The sequence below is a fragment of the Pinus tabuliformis genome, chromosome 1_2 (assembly GCF_031772625.1).
Source record: "Pinus tabuliformis cultivar Carrire ecotype Pingquan chromosome 1_2, CPIR1, whole genome shotgun sequence".
Classification (NCBI taxonomy): domain Eukaryota; kingdom Viridiplantae; phylum Streptophyta; class Pinopsida; order Pinales; family Pinaceae; genus Pinus; species Pinus tabuliformis.
The window spans coordinates 683708779-683726588 of NC_142298.1; the positions used below are offsets into that span (position 1 = coordinate 683708779).

Genomic DNA, 17810 nt, shown 5'->3' on the forward strand with positions numbered 1-17810 from the left:
ATTTTTTTATTAATAGTTTGCAGGCATAGCATTTAGTTGACCTGGTAACACCAAAGGTGCATACCTAGCTGCCATAGCTGGTGTGAGAATTTGACTGGAAGATGGACCTGTGGAAGGTGTAGTTGTAGTAACTACAGGGATAGTATGAACAACAGTCTGAGTTGTTATAGGCGAATAAGTAGAGAGTATGGAATGGGTAGGACTAAGAGGTTGTAGATTGACAGACTGGGAAGACTGGGTGGACAAAGAAAGTGCTACAATTGTTAAAGCTGAAAATTCAACAAATTGTTGAATATAAGCTTCTTTAATGGCTTGGTCCAAAATCGAGACTAGACCCTGTAATTTATCAAATTGTTGTAGGTATTGTAGATTAGGATCTAATTCAAGAGGCTGAGTTTAGGGTATATATGGTTTGCAGTATAGCTTCATCAATGACAATCTCATCTACAAAGCTCTCATATTTTTATCTAAACAAACTATGTTGGAAAGGCAAATCAAACTCTATGTCTTGAATAGTTTCAAACTTCTCAAGAAGAGAGTTAGACCTTGACAAAGGACTACTTTTAGGAAGAGAGTTGAACCTAGACAAAGGACTATTAGAACCTGGCTCTCTGTAAGACTTCTCTTTCTCACTAATTTCTCTAGATTATCTAAAAATTCAGCAGTGTTGGGGTCTAGGTGAGCTCTAGTGAAAATTCTTTTAGGAGCCAGATCTATTGAAAACTCATCACACAACTAATAAATTTAAAATTAATAACACACTCAAAAATATACAAAGATTACAACCTCAGATCATGCATTTCATTGTGATATAAGAGCTTTAATTTATTGAAACACTGATTGAATACCATGGAATAATTATTTTCAATTTAAAAAGTATTTTTCCCCACTATGGTCACCACTATGTTGTCGTTCTGTATTTTTGAGGTCGAGGGAGTAAACACATAGGACAACATCAAAACAAGTTTGGAGGTTGGGATCTAGCCTTGCCAGCTTTAGAGAGGGATCTCTTTGTAAAGTTTATCCATGTTTGGTGTAAATTTTAGGCTAGTTATTATTGTGCTAATTGTTTTTTATTGGATTCTTTAGTTGATTAAATTGTTATAATTCCATTGGGCTATGGAGTCTAAATATTAACTGGTTTTGCATCAAACTTTTGAAGGAGTTTCACAGGGCCAACTAGGTTGCACTAATTGGATCTTTCAGAATTTTAAATGGCTTATGAAACAGCAGAAAGGTGAGATTCAATAGAAAATAAGGAGCAATGAAGAATTCCTTAATTTGACCTCAGCAGAAAACATATAAATTACTAACAGCCAGAATAGGTTGCTCTGAATAACATATCCTATTCATCACAATTTCGATTATGTAATTAAGATTTCCAGAAATAACTGAGAAAGGAAACAATGATTAAACACATAAACTAAAGAAAAACATCAGCATTTCGTACACCACATGAATCCTGTGAAGAATGTCCTTGTATTATTGATGCTTCCAACAACTGGGAAATTACAATTCACAGAATAAATTATATTCAACAATCAACCCTTAATGCTTCAAACTCTGAAGTATTTATAAAAATAATTACAAAATCATTGTCTCAACCAACAGTGTATTATTAACATTATCCTAAACAATAAAATTGATATTTTGCAGAATGATAGGCAAGGTGGAAAATTAATTGAAGAGGTGGCTCTGTTTTGGTGGATTCGATTGATGAACCGGCCTCAAACTGTGTTGCGTTGGATGTTGTGCTGGTTGATGTGTGGGATGTTGTTTTTACTACATATAAATTACCTTTTAATCCAGTAAATCACATAGTTCCTCCCACCTTTTTTCATCTGGTGTAGTTAATTTAATTACCCTCCAGTAAATCTCATCAACCTCAATATATTTTTCAAATGTTGGCTTTACTGTGAAGACATGTTTTACCTCATTCTAGATATAGAAGTCATTTTCCATAGTCTCTAAGAATGCTCTTGCTATCATGCTACCTATTTGATGTTGCTTCTAGCCACTTCCTTCATCTTCAGAACATAATCTTCTTGAGTAATCAACTTATCATTAATCACATATATGCTAGGCAATCCTTTCTGAATTAATGCTTCAATCCTATTGGAAAACCTGTTTAACTCTAGTGTTTCACATCTCTCTTCTAATTGATCAATGAGATTTCTTTTGGCCAAAACTTTCTTGACTTCCAAGATGGTTGCAGTCCTGTCACTAATTCCTCATTCTTCAATTTCATACTTGTTCTTTAAATTTAGGAATTTGATGATGTTGGAGGTTTTTGTAGGCATATCTCCTAGCTTTTCCCTTACTTGAACAATGGTTTCAATGGCCTTTCGTATCAATTCTTTCTGTTCAAAAATGATTTGGATACATGGCCAAATCTCATTCATAGAGTCCAGAATACCCATCCAAATGGTTTCCAATTGATGTATCTTTCTCCACCTTCTGTAACCTCTCTAGCAGCCTTTGTGACTTATGCACTTTAACTAGACGAGAAGCCTAAATTCTATTTTTTTTCTCTTGCAGAGCTTTGAGCTGCCCTTGCAATGTCTTAATTTCTTCTGACTGGATTGACATATTCTCCAGTGTCGTTGTCACCTGTTCAGCGCTTGTAGTTTGAGTTGAAGGGGTTGTTGTAGTTGTTGTTCCTATTGTTGGGAGTTGAGTGATGGGTATGGCATCTAGGGGGACTATGGCTACCTTTTGAATCTGTTCTTTCTCTTTGATCATTTTCTCCATTTCTGCCTCCATCTATCTGATCTGAATATTCTGCTCTATTATTAGCTTCATCATGTTAGCCTTCTGTGTCTCATTTTCTTCAATATCTTTAGCCAAGGGATCCTTTGTGGCTGGCAGTTTCATCTGCTTTCTTAATGCTACAATGTCAAGATTTTTCTTCTTAATGATATCCTTTGTAGCATTTATATCTTTAGGATCATATCCTATATTGACTACCAAATCTTGCAAATATTTGATCCTATTATCCTTTGCTAAGAAGGATTCCTTTTCCATTTTCAACTGAGACTGAATGTTTGCATATGAAACCTGCAGCTTTGACAGTGACATGGCAGTATTAGTTAATGTAGAGGAAATCATCTCACCAGTTTGTCTATGCATATCCATTTGATCAATGGGATGGATATCTTTGGTGCTAAATTCAAACGTTGTACTCTTGTAATCTGTTGATGTTTTAGGATGTGGAATTTGAGCCTCAAGGAAGGACATCTAGATATTTCCCTGCTCTGTATCAAAAAATGATAATAACCTTTTTTGTGAGCTAGAAGTCTGCTTCTAAAACTGATTGTAGGTGTTGTTCTTAAGAATTTCATTCTTAAGTTTGATCTCTCAGTACCTGTCAAAAACACTCTTTTCCTTTTCTCCTTTGACATCTTGAGAAGATAGCTTTGTTTCCTTTTGACCATGTGAAATCGAAGGTCCAATAGGAGATGCAACAAACTTGTTGTTTGTAGGTGGTGAGTCTCCAATTATGATGGAAGCTTGGTCTTCTACCTCCTTTTCTGCATCTATCCTAGGAGTGATCTTTGCTCTTTTCCTGTAACTGATTCTGAAATCTTTGGCCTCACTACCTATTGTTGATGATGATCCCTCCTCTCTTTGTCGTTTACTTTTTTTCTCCCGAGGAGTGGGAGTCTGAAAATTTGCAGTAGAAAACAATTGTTCTTCAACTTCTTGCAATGTATTCTCTGTCCACTCCGACTAATTTGCATATTTTTCTATCTTAGGCCTTAAGTTATGGATATGTGGGGTAGTTTTGTTTTCTACTCTCAACTTGGAGATGATACCCCAAGGGTCATAAGATCATGTGAAACCCATGCTTAATTTCATCTCTATAATAATTTTGTTTGCCTCTTCTCCTGCTAACCTGGTGTTGCATATGAATGGGCCCACCTATGTCTTTATCCGAAACTGAGACTTCTTCTTTGCCACCACAAAGTGAATATCATCTAAATTTAACATTTGTCTGATGTATTAAGAGGAAAAAATCCTCATGGGGAGGTATTTTGGGAGCTTATATGGTGCTAATTCTTATCCATAAACTTTGATTTCTGTATAATTTTGGTATAAATACCAAGCTCTAGTCTTGGCCCAATCTGTCAAATGTAGAACCCTTTTGATGTCTTCATTGATTCTGGATTGTACTGAGTTGTATAAAACATATATAGCTCGGTGAACAAACTCTTCAATGAACTATTTGTATGAGAATTATTGTTGCTCTTTCATTACTAAAGAAGTCCAAAATATCACAGGCTATTGGTTTCCCTCTTCATCTAGCTTCTACATAGTAAAACTGAACCTCTCTTCTTGATAATATAAAAACATATATATTAAAATTGAAGTGTAATTAAACACTTTTTCTGTTGGAAATTTAATAAACTGCTCATGAATGTTATCAGCCAGGAATTGACTGAAATTGAACAAAATAGATGGTTTGTTATCTGTGGAAAAGATGGAAAGGAAGCCTAAAATGGGTTCATTTACCCACTGATCAGAATAATAACCCAAAATGTATGAAATTATGGTTATAATCTATTTAGCTTGATCAGGGAAGATTGAGGAAGGGTATGGAGGATTTTTTTTTGGTAATTGGCCATTTTCTGGTAAAAATATATCAAAAATCTTGGCCCTGGTAGAAAAATCGAGCTTCTGATAAAGTAGGGTGAGGGATTCTAAGGAAAATGAGGCATTGTTTTCTGCAGGGGGAGCTAGCATCATCTAGATTAAGGAGGAACTCTATGTAGAACAACCTAAGGGGTTCGAAGTTCAATATCGTCAGACACATGCATGCAGTTTGAAGAAAGCCCTCTATGGGTTGAAGCAAGCACCCCAGGCTTGGTATGAGAGGATCGATAGCTATCTGATGAAGCTGGGATTTACAAGAAGTGTAGCTAATTCAAACCTTTACTTTAAGGTTGAGAATTATAGACCTCTCATCTTGGTACAATATGGGGACGATCTCTTTTTTACAAGTGCAGACCCTCTTATTCATCAATGTAAGAGAGATTTGGCTTCTGAATTTGATATGAAGGACCTAGGACTGATGCATTAATTCCTAGGGTTGGAGGTTTGGCAAAAGCCAAGGGAGAACTTCCTTTATCAAGGAAAATATGCTGTGAAGCTACTTGAAATATTTGGGATGGGTGGAATGCAAGTTCGTGACTACTCCGATTGAACTTAACTTCACGAAGTTACGCGGAAGTGTTGTTGGGCCCGATTTGGGAAATCCTTCTGAGTATTGTTAACTCATAAGGGCCCTAATGTTCTTGGTGAACTCCCATCTGGACATATGTTTTGCAGTGAACACATTGAGTCGCTTTATGGTCGAGCCTCATCATATACATTGGATTGCTGCCAAGAATCTCTTGAGATATCTCTGGGGCACAATCACTTATGGACTGAGATACATTGCCAGGAATGTGAGGCTCCATGGTTACTCTGATGTAGACTGGGTTGGCAGTGTGGTGGATTGCAAAAGCACATTAGGATGTTGCCTCTCTCTAGGTTCTGCTTCAATATCATGGATGAACAGGAAACAGAAGTTGGTTTCTTTAAGCATCGCTGAGGCTGAATACATTGCTGCTAGTTTGGCCTCCAATGAAGTTGTCTGGTTGAGGAAGCTCTTTAGTGAGTTGTTTGGACATGTGCTGCATGCCACTGTGATCTTCTGTGGCAACTAGAGTAGGATTCGTCTTTCTAAGAATCCTGTGTTTCATGATCGCTCCAAGCATATTGATATCAGGTACCACTTTGTCTGGGGTATGGTACAACGAGGAGCAATAAGGCTCCATCATATTGGGACCGTTGAGCAGGTCACCGATATTCTTATGAAGCCCCTCGGGAAGGTCAAATTCCTAACCTTCCATGAACGACTTGGATTCGTGGAGAGACCCTCTTACGAGGATCCTGTATGAGATGGATACTGAGCTCTAGGACCTCTGGGGTGCTTGGGGTACTTCTTGGAGCAACGAGCGACCATAAGGTGACTCACCCTCCCCTAGTGGTGTGTTGTGTACAAGGTGAATTGTTCACCTTCCCCTGTGATACCCCATGGTGGCATAAGCATAGGTTGAGTGGTTCACCCTCCCTTATGGCATATTAGTAGGATGAATCGTTCATCTTCTCCTGTCGGCACATCCTACCCATGCAGTCCAGGACTCATGGGAAGTACCTCTCATCTAACCAATGAGTAGGGAAATGAGGATAGGGGCCATAATACTACCAATGGACGCATCGTGTATTACCATACTCCCTATGTTACGATGTTGATATTGATCTAGGATCAATGGAAACTGACTACGAGTCAAGTAAGAGTGGTATGACACACTCTCAGTTATTGGAGATTGACTTCGGGTCAGTGGAGAATGGTATGATACATTCTCGATCGTTTCTTATTTCTTCATGGTTCAACATAGCAGAGAAGTGTTGTGACAGGGATGGTACACATTGTCAGACAGTTTGGTAAGTGATGTTCTCCCTAGTTGAGAGGGAGTGTTAAATTTGGAAACTAGGGCCAAACATCACTTTGGACAACTCTTATGAGGCAGCTAATATTTTTCTTAGGTTCCTCTTTCCGAGGGGTGTAGGATTAATCTAAAGATCATCCCATTATGACATGTACAAATGAAGTTATGAATTTATTTTGATTATGGACAAATTGTCAAGGTCGACCAACCATCAAATTAGCCTCCTCCAGCCTTCAACGTTGCATATAAATACAAGGTGCCTCCTCCTCATTTTGGCATCTCGTCTCATTCATCTTTCTCTCTCTCATCTTGATTGGGTACGGATATTTGGGCTACTCTCTCTCTACATGTGCGAAAGGAAGACTGTCTTTTCTAGCTATTGCGTTGACCCAATTTGACTGAAAATTCAGGAGGCCGAAATCTCAGGAGACTGATATTTCATGAGGCTAACTTTGACTAGCGTTGACCCCGTTTCACTTTGGTTTTGAGTGGGAGACTTCTGTTTGGGCAGGCCATTGTTTTGGGCACAAAAACCGAGGCAATTTGACCCCTGCGTTGACCAACATTGATTGCCCTAATTCAGGTTTTTGCATTGACTTTTGTTGACTGGTTATTTTCAGATTGTTTTGGGCTGCATTATCTTGTTGTTGGAGGCCGAGTTGACCAATGTTGACCAAGATGTTTTGGAGGTGAATTTCAGCCCTGTGGACCAACGTTGACTTTTTGGTTAGGGATTTGTGTTTCCGCTGTTTTGACTTATCAGTTTGGGCAAGTGAATATTCTAAACATAGTTAACATTTATCAAAACCACAACCATTGATTAACTATCTTATAGACTTATGTTCAAATGAAGGAGATTGGGTTCTGGATTTATTTTTTGGCTCAGGTAATTTTTATTATATAGAATTGAATTTCAATATCTTCTTTCTTAATTTATATGTCATTATACTAATTTACTTCATTATTTCTTTTGTGCTTGATAATTAGGTACAACACTAACATGTTGCCTACAAAAATGAAGAAATTGCATTGCCATTGAAAAAGATCCAGTACAGTGCAAATTTATTCAACAAAGAATTAATGCTCTTCAATTTCTTCTAGATGCAATGCAAGAAATTGGGTTGAAGAAAGGGGATTTTAGTGAATTACGTGTGGCAAAAAAGGCAAAGGAACCTCAACCACCATTACATGGAATGATTGGAAAGACATACATTGGGAGATTCACAGACATCAAAGATCCATTAGAAATCAAGTTATGCTTGGAAATCAAGTTCATCTTTTGTAACTATTAATTAGTTATACTTGTAATGTTTTGACTTTGACTTTTTATGAGAAGAATAAACATTCAATTAATGTTGTTGTGTGTTCAATATTTATATTATGTGATTTTCCCTTTAATTTTTATGTGAATCATTATTTTTTGAAAAAAAGAGTGATTATTATTATTTTTTGACATGAAATTCATAAAAAAACTATTATTTAACCATTTTTTTGTTAATTTTTTCCTATAAAAATTCTAATTTCGACATGTCATTTCTAGCAATTTTTTTTTTTAATCAAAATGTGTAATTTTTTAGTTATATTTATGTTCAAAATGGTTATTTTTATGTCAATGGTTAAAAATTATTGTTTTTTAGAGACACTTATTTGATGTGCATTGAAAAATTAATTAGCGATATATAAATATGTAGAATATCGAAACTTTAAAATATTGACCTTCTTCTTTAACTATGTAAAAAAATAAAAACCTCACTACAATTTTTTTTAAAAGAAAAACAAGAAAATATGAAGAAGAAGACCACTTCAAAAATTTTTAAATTTAGAAAACAGTTATTCACATTTAATACACTAGAAAATTTAAAGTAAAAAAATAGGTCTTTTGAAAAAAGGGCCTGATGCAGAATCAACACTTTTTAAAATCAACATGCAAATCACTAACATTTTAAAAACTAATGTACATGCAAAAATTTAAAGTGTCAAAAACTATGCTACAAAAAAATGTGTATTGTGCATCACCACTTTTCAAAATCGGTTGACTTTTTTGCTACCTCAACGAAACGGGTAATCGTATCAGTTCCCATTTCAAAGTTTATATTGTTTTATGTATACACATATAGTTTAGATCGGGGAGTGATCGCGAGGCTTGATAGAGGGCCACTTCCTATTATATAACAAGTGGGTTCTCATTCTCGCCCTAGAAAGAGTCGTGCCTTGATAACACATGTTTGAAAAAAGAAAAATAAAAAGGGGAGCATGGTTGGGCGAGAGACGACAACTTTCCCATCGTAAGACAAACAATTTCATTTCTCGATCTCACCCTTGAAGGGGGATTGTTCCATGGTATCATCACCAACGATAGGGCGAGGTGAGATGAGGTGGAGGCTAAAGGCCAAGCTCCACCAAATGGTATAGAATATTTATAACAGAAAATCCATGTTTGCATAAGGGCTAGGACCTTAGTGGGACCCAAGCTTTAGGATGAGGTGGCACAATGATATGGAGGTGGCAACGATGTGAAGCACTAGTGGTAAGGCACGTGACATATTGATGGTGGATGAAGGCTGATGTGGTAGCCACAAACAACCATACCAGAGGACCAAATAGTCCAAAAATGAGTGACATATGACAACCTTGGAGGACGCCATGTGGAGGGTGTGTCATCAACATGATGTCATATTGGGATGACATCAGCATGATGACATAGTGATGTCATTTTGACCCTTGGCCTTGGTGTATATTGTTGTGGTAACGACGAGGAGAGGACGAGGTATATGGAGGGCGAGACTAGAAGTAATTACAGACTCTTAACATATATATTTCATGTCTCAGGGGCTTGGGCCTCAAGATGTTGTTGTAGCAATGCCCATGACAATAAACGAGGAGGTTGATGAGGGCCGAGGCAAGAAATCCTTCCCTCTTTTGACATGGAGGGTTTTTCGTCTCGCATTGAGCCATTTGTATTGAACTTTGTGTGATGAATGAGCGGGATTGATTGGGGTCCGAGATGGGAAGTCCTCCAGTGATTTGACGTGGAAGGACTCTGTCTTGCCTCGAGCCATTGTTAAAGTGCAATGTGTGCGTTGGGCCAAGGAAATATGCCAAGGGATGGGGGCTGAGACGAGGAATTCCTCCTGTCGATTGCCATGGAAGGAATTGTCGTCTTGCCTTGGGCCATCTGTGATCTGTACAACTGTGGACTAGGGGGAAAACACACCGAGATTGAGATTTGGGTTATAATAATAAAGGGGCACATAACAATAAAACAATCATCTAGTGGGCTAGGCGAAGTATAATGTGGCTTGTGCCACGGTGGAATATGAATGACAATGTGCACTGGTGTGGCAAGGCCTAAAAAGGGCCAAGTTCAAATGGCCATAACTTTTGATCCATAGCTCAAATCGTGACAAAAATTATACTGCGAGAAAGCTCTTGATGAGTCTATCATGATGGTGGTATTAAATTTTAGTTTCAAACAAGTTGAGACCAAGTTGTCTATGAAAAAAATATAGAGGTCGAGTTGAACGAAAGTAACACCTTATAGCACTCAAGAAAAAACCTAAAAAAGTGAACGAAAATGTTACATAACACATCCGTACCAATAAACTATCACAAAAAAAAAACTTAACAACACTCTTATTCACTATTAATTTAAAATCTTATTGATATTAATTGGCTTCTATTTAATTCTTTTTTAAAAATTACTTTAATAAATAATTAATTCATTTTAAAAATAATTTTATTTATTATATTATTTTTTAAATAAAATATTTAATAATTTAAATTTTAGTTTTACTATTTTAAAATTTAATTTTCTTACAAACTTTTCAAATCAATATTTTATAAATAACCTAAAATTTTATATCATTTGAAAAAATTCTAATTTAACAAAATATTTTGAATTTTTAAAAAATTGAGTATTCAAAATTTTACATCAATTTGGAAAACTATGTTCAACAAAATTCTTAACTAATTATATAAATAATTAATAAAATTAAGATGTTTATATAATTAGAAAAATTAAATTGTTTTAAAAGATTCTCCCTCATGCATTTTAGTTGGCCACCTTGGCCACACATTTTTAATTATGGAGAATATTCTTGACAAAGATGTTGATGAGCTTACATGTATATTTGTTACCCATCCTTTCATTCAATTAAAAAAATATTAATAACTTTTTAATAAATAAAGTTGTAACAATTTTCTTTTTTTAATATGTAGAAAATGCAATTAATTATAAAATAATAATAAAATTAATTTTTTAATAGATTCTCCATCATTTATTTTGTTTGGTCCTTCCCGAATCCCGACCACTTTCTTTCCCACACACGCTTTTAATCGTTGAAACGCTTTTAATCGTTGAAAAGGAGGTGTGGAGAATATCTTTCTCACAAACTTAAACGTTGAGCACAAAATTTGATGCGCTGATGTGTCTGTTAGTTACCTGTCGTTTTCATACCTTTAAAAATATTAGTAACTTTTTAACAATAGCATTTCTATTAACTTCGAAATCATTTCTATTAAGTATTAAAAACGTTTAACAACACTGTTATCATTCACTAGAAAAAACCATAACGACTGCTTAAGTATACCATAATGTGGTCCAAGAGAGTAGATCGGGCGCGCAGGTGGGTGTCGTGGGTTTCAAAATAGAACCCGAGATGACATTTCTGGAGAGAGTTCAATTTATGAAGAGATGACATCTGTTTTCCGGGGTTTTCAACGAATGCATGGAGAGCCTGCTGTCGAAGGCTCGAAGCACGACTTTGTACAGGAGCTTGCTGTCCGAGTACGAGTTTGTACAGGTTGCAGTCGCTGCCTTGGAGTTGGTTGGAAGAGTCGATTAAGCACTCAAAGCCACAAAACCGCCCAGTTTTTATCTTCGCTGTATGCTCTGCTTTCTTTTCTGCAACTGCATTTAGTACAAAGCGCAGTGCTCTGGTTTTGTTATTTTGTCCAGAGCAGTAATTCAGCTTATCAGTAAATGTAATGCTGATTTTCTCTTGTAATTTAATTTTGCACATAGCTTATCAGTAAATGTAATGCTGATTTTCTCCTGTAATTTTGCACATAGCAGTGGTGTAAATGTGATGTAGAATTTTTCCTGGTGTGTGTTTGTGTAACAGATTCCATGGAAAAGAAAGGAGCTCACGAATACAAACGACTTCGCCAAGATAATCATACTGCTAAGTAATTACTTTTCTTTTAAAGATCCATTAAAAGGAAGCCATTCTCTTGCAGCGCTCTTCACTAAATGATTGAAATAACGTCATACCAAATTAATACATATATAAAAGCGTCACCACCAGGCGAGGTCACCGAAGTTTTACAGCATGACTGGTGCGCTCAAATTTGTGGAACAAATAGAGGAACAAATTGTGCCAGTGTTGTGGTATTTAAATTTTCTTTTAGAGGTCTTGAATCCGATTTAGAATTTCATTTTTTCAGAAATAGAACAGAAGATTAGATTTATGGGAGAGATTGCGATTTCTTGGAGATGACATTTGTTTTTCTGTGGCTGCCAACCCATGCATGTGCAGGAGCTTGCTGTCCGAGCACGAGTTCATGTAGAGTTTGTACATGATGCAAGCACTTTATTGGAGGTGGTTGGAAGAGCTGCTTAATTGCACTCAAAACCAGAAAACATCCAAGCTTTGCCCTGCAAATGGCCAAACCCAAAATGTATGCTCTGTTTTCCTTCCTCGAATGCGGTGCCATCGTTTTGTTATTTTGTACATAGTAGTGATAGTGTTGTCGCATTTAAAATTTCTTTTAGAGTTCTGTACTTGAGTTCGATTTAGAATTTCAATTTTTCAGAAATAGAACCGAAGCTTACATTTCTGGGAGAGAGCGCAAGTTGTTAGAGATGACATTTGTTTTTCTGTGACTTACAACTTATGCATGTGCAGGAGCTTGCTGTCTATACGAAGGACCTGAAGGTTTCGGGCTTCCCTCATCAGTGTTTGCATAGTAGGTGGTCTTTTTTCTCTTGAAACTGGAACTAGCTAAGAGGAGCTGGTCCGGCCTCTAATGCTATTGGGTATGGATTTGGATTTCTAACCGCTGGTTCTGGGTATGTCTCTCGACCTAGAAGAATTCTGTTTAGAATTTGTGGTTGATTTAGAATTTCTGTACTTGAGTTTTGTTTAGAATTTTCTTTTAGAGTTCTGTACTCGAGTCCGGTTTAGAGCTTCAAATTTGCAGTTGATTGGGTTAACAATTTTAGTTGGTTGGATTATGATTCATTTTTTTACACATTTTCAGGCTAGTTTGATAGGACATCCATCTCTTATGGCAACTGGCAACGAATTTCTATCTCGGTTCCAGGTATATTGCTGCGTTTTATTCCTCACTCGCATAGTCTCTGCGTCATTGCTTGGTTTTCCCTTTCAAGTGGCCTTTCCATCTTGATCTTTACAACACATAACCAGGCTAGTAGTGTTCCTGCTTGACATTATTTCGGACCTGCATATCATCATTATTGTCAATGCCCTGCCAGGCCACGAGGATTGTTTTTTTACTCCTTCTTCCTACTTTTCAAGGTGATAGGGAATCCTCTTCCTTAACCAGTCAACCAGTGAAGTTCACCTCTGCTTTTCCATCCTCCTACTTATAATGATGAGTACTTAGATCAAATTTCTCAATCTCTACTCTATGACTAATTATAAATTATAGATTTGTTTTCCAATAATCTTTTTATTTTTATGGATTTGTTTGGGGTGGAAAGAAAAGTTAAAAAAAGTTGTATGGCAAGATAGGCGAGTGTTGGGTGGTTTTTTTGTTTTTGTTTTGTAAATGATTTATTACATTTGCATGGTAAGTATCATTTTATAGGCGATGGAAAACAAGTGGTTTGTTTTTAATTATTGATTATCTATTGCATCTGCGCGTAACTATTATTTTGAATGCTTTTCAAATTCATGTACTTGTACTATTAAGTGTAAATTACAGCTCCAATAATAAGATATTGATTTGTTTTATAATAATTATTTTTCAACCATTTGATGTATAAACGAAGTCGTGTGACTTGACTCATTCTTTTATAGGCCAAGGCGGAATAACCTTTTTAATGCCATAACCTTTTTAATGCCTTTCTAATTAATGGTTTCTTTAGATATTGATTAAATTGTTATTGTGTAAATGGGTTCCTTAATGAATTTCTTGGATGTTGATTGAATTGTTATTCTGAACATCATTTCAAAGTCTTGTATGGCTTTTTTCCCCTAATTTAATTTGGTGTATTTCAAAGTCTTGTATGGTTTTTTTCCCCTAATTTAGTTTGGTGTATTTCAAAGTCTTGTATGGCTTTTTTCCCCCAAATTTAGTTTGGTGTATTAAAAGTAGCCCATGCAAATGTCGACTCTGCTATTCTATAATCTAAATTAATATAATCTAATTTTATTTTATCACTGTGCGATTCAACCATCTTTGTGCATGGCAGTATGGCAGGTCATGCAATTAGGAAGGCAACCCCAAGTCTGGAACTCCTCTCATCATGGTTTTTCTACCCCTTTGAGGCATCTCATGGTAGGTACACACATTACCCTAGCTCCACCCACATATAACCAGAGATTTTTATTTTTATTTTTATTTTACTTAAGAGGAAATTTGATTGATCATTTTGTTATTATTATTTTATTTTTCTACTCTTATTATTTATTAGCATTAATGGGATGGGGTTAAATGATTAAGGTGGGATATTACCATGTGCATACTTAATTAATAATGTAAATGAGCAATATTATCCTTTAGACCACTCACAAATTTAGATATAGTGTGAAACTTTTGTGTATACATAAGAAATTTACATATAGTATGAAATTTTAGTGTATATTTAAGAGACATGTTCAATTTAGTTTTTTTGTTTGTTTGTTTGTTTAAGTTATATTTAATTAATAAAAAATAAACTTACTAAAAAAGTTTTTAAATAATTAATAATGAATAGAAAGTTACATTAAAAAGTTAAATTATTGATTGGTTTTTATGTAGAAAATTAATTTGAAAAAATATTTTAGTTACATATTTCTTTTGCATTCTTCATTCCCTATAGATTCTTGTAAAGATTTCATTATTGGATTTTGTTTTTATACTATGTGATGTCACTTACATTAATGTCCAATGCTTTTTTTCTTAATACTTTTGAAGATTTTAAAAGAGCATTTTGAAAGTGTAACTAGTTGCTATAGCAACATGTACTAATCAATTGGGTTTAGCCTCAGTGATTATGTGATAGAGTGTTGTTCTCTCCACTTAGGTTTTATTCCCATAAGTGACATGTCAAAACTTTGAGCTTGTATATAATCCAATTTAGTTTGAGTACCATCCTTGGAATAAGGGGAAGTGCCTTGTGGATTATCACATGCCAATAACCTTCACATATAACACTAATTAAATACACTATGATTATGCCCAACAATTATGATCAAAATTTGATTTCATCCATGGTTTAATCTATGCTACGAAGTCACTAAAATGTGATGCCTAAATGCCCATGCTATGAGAGGTCTCTTTTAGTGCCTAAAATAGAGGTTTGATTACAATAATAAGTCATTATAAAAGTTTAAAATGTGTTTCTTACATGTGTATCCTATGAAAGAGGTCTAACCTCTATATTAGTGCCTGAAACATAGTTGTGGATGCTATGTCACAACTATCCCAACTCGCAAACTAAATGAACCTAACTTGATAAGGGTATTCACTTTCTTTTTCAATCTATTAAATTGTATAGTTGTTGCCACTTCTTTTAGTTAAATTGTCTTGTTGCTCTCTTTGGTGTTTTGTTCCCCTATCTCTTGCTCAATTATCACATTAGGCAATTATGTGTGACCCCATGCCCTTGCATTCTCAAATTATGCTCTTGGCAGGAAATTAATATCAATATTTACTTTCCCCTAAGGGGCAACTTGTTTGGTGATGGGAATGAGATGAAGTCTTATGGAAAGTATGAGGTTTGAGGTTCAAATCCCCTTGATTTATTATGTTGCCTCAAAATCTAATAGGCCTTGTGAGATGCCTCACAAGGTGAGAACTAGACTAAGATGCAATAGTGAGGTGGTTGCCATTGTCACCTTAGCACTCCAACTTGCTCTTTAGTGGAATTTCACCACACGGGAGGCTTCCCAATACATATCACCTAAAGGTATTCTACATCAATGGGATCAAGGTGATGTAAGATAGACTTGATCAAGGTATTTCTTACTTGGATTAGGGCACAATTCTTTATGTAAAGGAACAATCTACCAATGAAGAAGCCTAGAGAAGAGCACTTGAAGCCTAGGGTTTCAAAATAAGATTCAATAACAATGCATCTAGGCATACAAGCGCAAGGAGAAAGTTTGATTTAAGGGTATGATCAACAATATGGAATGGAAAACCTTCAACAAGCCCTAAGTTGAAGCCTTTTTGCTGAACTAGGGTTTTCAAGAGGCTCTAAATCGCTTAACGTTGATGACATTAGCCCTAATAAGGCAATTTTCACCAAAGGAAAAAACTAGATTTTGAGGTGATGAGGTCAAACAAGGTGAAGTAATGCCAAATCGGCTCTAACAATGCCTTAGGATAAGGATAAGAGAGAGGAAAAGAGTAAAGTTTTTAAGATTTTGATTATCAAAAGGGATCTTAGTGCCTTTTCCCTACTTGGGTAATGGAGTCTTAGGAATTTTAAATATAGAGATATCAAATTTTTGCATGGAGTAAGGGGGAAAGGTTAATGAACACACTACTTCAATCCAATTTTCTCAAGTAGTGCCCCTTCCTATTATTCTAAGGCCTTAGAGGAGGTCTCTTCGGACTAGGGCTAAAAATTAACCCCCTTGGTAAGGTGAGAGGACAAGTTTATAGTCAAGATTAGTCAATTATCCATATCATCCCTTTATTCGTGTAAAGATGCCCAAAACATTAAGTAAAAACACTCAATTGCAAAATGGTCAAAGTATCTGTTGAGTGGTAGCCCACTTTCATTCAAGAGGAATGATGGATGACCAGTGCAAATGGTGGAGAAAACTGGCATATCATATCAATGAACAATGTGTAGGGCCGTTGGTTGGGTGAATGTCCAAAATAGGGGAAAATGTTTTCTCCTATGGGGTTTACCCATTTTGGTGGGTAACGTTGAATTTCCACGACCTTGGTGTCTGGGATAGAATCTTAAAATCTTTGACGCTACCAAACCAAGAATCTCAACAAAGGTACTTTGCACAACGAAATATAAGAAGCAGTAAATCACACATGCACAAGTATAGACAACTTTGTACAAAATATTGTACAACAACCCGATCTTCGTTATATTAAACCAACTGAATAATACAACAGTCTAGGGCTCCCGTACAAGTGATATGGCCCTCAATAATCCACAAGAACAAGAATACAAGAGACTGGCAATATCACTTCAATCACAACATCTATGTCGTATCTCGTCTTGCCGGTCCTTTGCTTTCGATTTGCTCTCTAATTGCTCCTTAGTCCATCAAAGGGCAACACATAGAGACTCCAAGAGGGCTACCACCTATCGCTGCTGTAAGTCATTTCTGCTCCAATGAACATGGGCTCATCAATCTGCTCTTCTAGGCTGGTTTATACCTGAGCTCCAATCTGCCAATCTAGCAGTCCACTAGTCCATCAATGTACTGCACATTAGGCTTCAATATTCACCCAACCTTCAACTATCAAACTCCCTTTATGATTGCTTGTGAAGGACTACTTTGGGCTACCAACGTGCTGCCCTCCACCAGTCCAATGGCACCCAATCCCTCCACTGTAAGATTTGCTCCTAGTTAGGGCTTCTTAACACCCAAGACAACCCTAACACATGGTTCCCATAGGCTACAACAAATATGATCCAAAACTGGTCTAAACCTAGACCCAATACAAGTCCAAATCTAGTTGCAAACATAACCCAATTTTGCACCATATGTTGAATCTGATTTAGTGCCAAATTTCGCATGCATTTTTGCACCATTTTTTGCATCCACTTTTGCATTTATTTATCTCCCTTTTTTGCATCCTATTTTGCACCATATTTTGCATTTAATTTTGCATCATTTGTTGCATCCAATTTAGCATCATTTTTAACACCATTTCTTGCATCCAATTTTTCATCCTTTTGAGCATCTAAATTTGCATCCTATGTTGAACCATATATTGCATCCACCTTTGCATCCCATTTTGTGTCTATTGTTACGTTCACTTTTGAGCCATTTTTTCGTCTACTTTTGCATTTGTTTTTGCACCAAGTTTTGAATGATTTGTTGCATCATTTTACATCCAACGTTGCTTTTCAATTTGCATCCAAAATTGAGCCATTTTTATGCCCATTTTTGC

The 17810-nt window shown here is 36.0% G+C and overlaps 1 long non-coding RNA gene across 1 annotated transcript; it reads left to right on the plus strand.

The window, feature by feature from the left end:
- Positions 1 to 12406: 12406 nt before the first annotated feature.
- On the plus strand, positions 12407 to 14018 carry LOC149207548 (uncharacterized). The gene is made up of 3 exons (XR_016252017.1): positions 12407 to 12564; positions 12756 to 12818; positions 13933 to 14018. It is a non-coding gene; the product is annotated as an uncharacterized LOC149207548 (long non-coding RNA).
- Positions 14019 to 17810: the final 3792 nt, after the last annotated feature.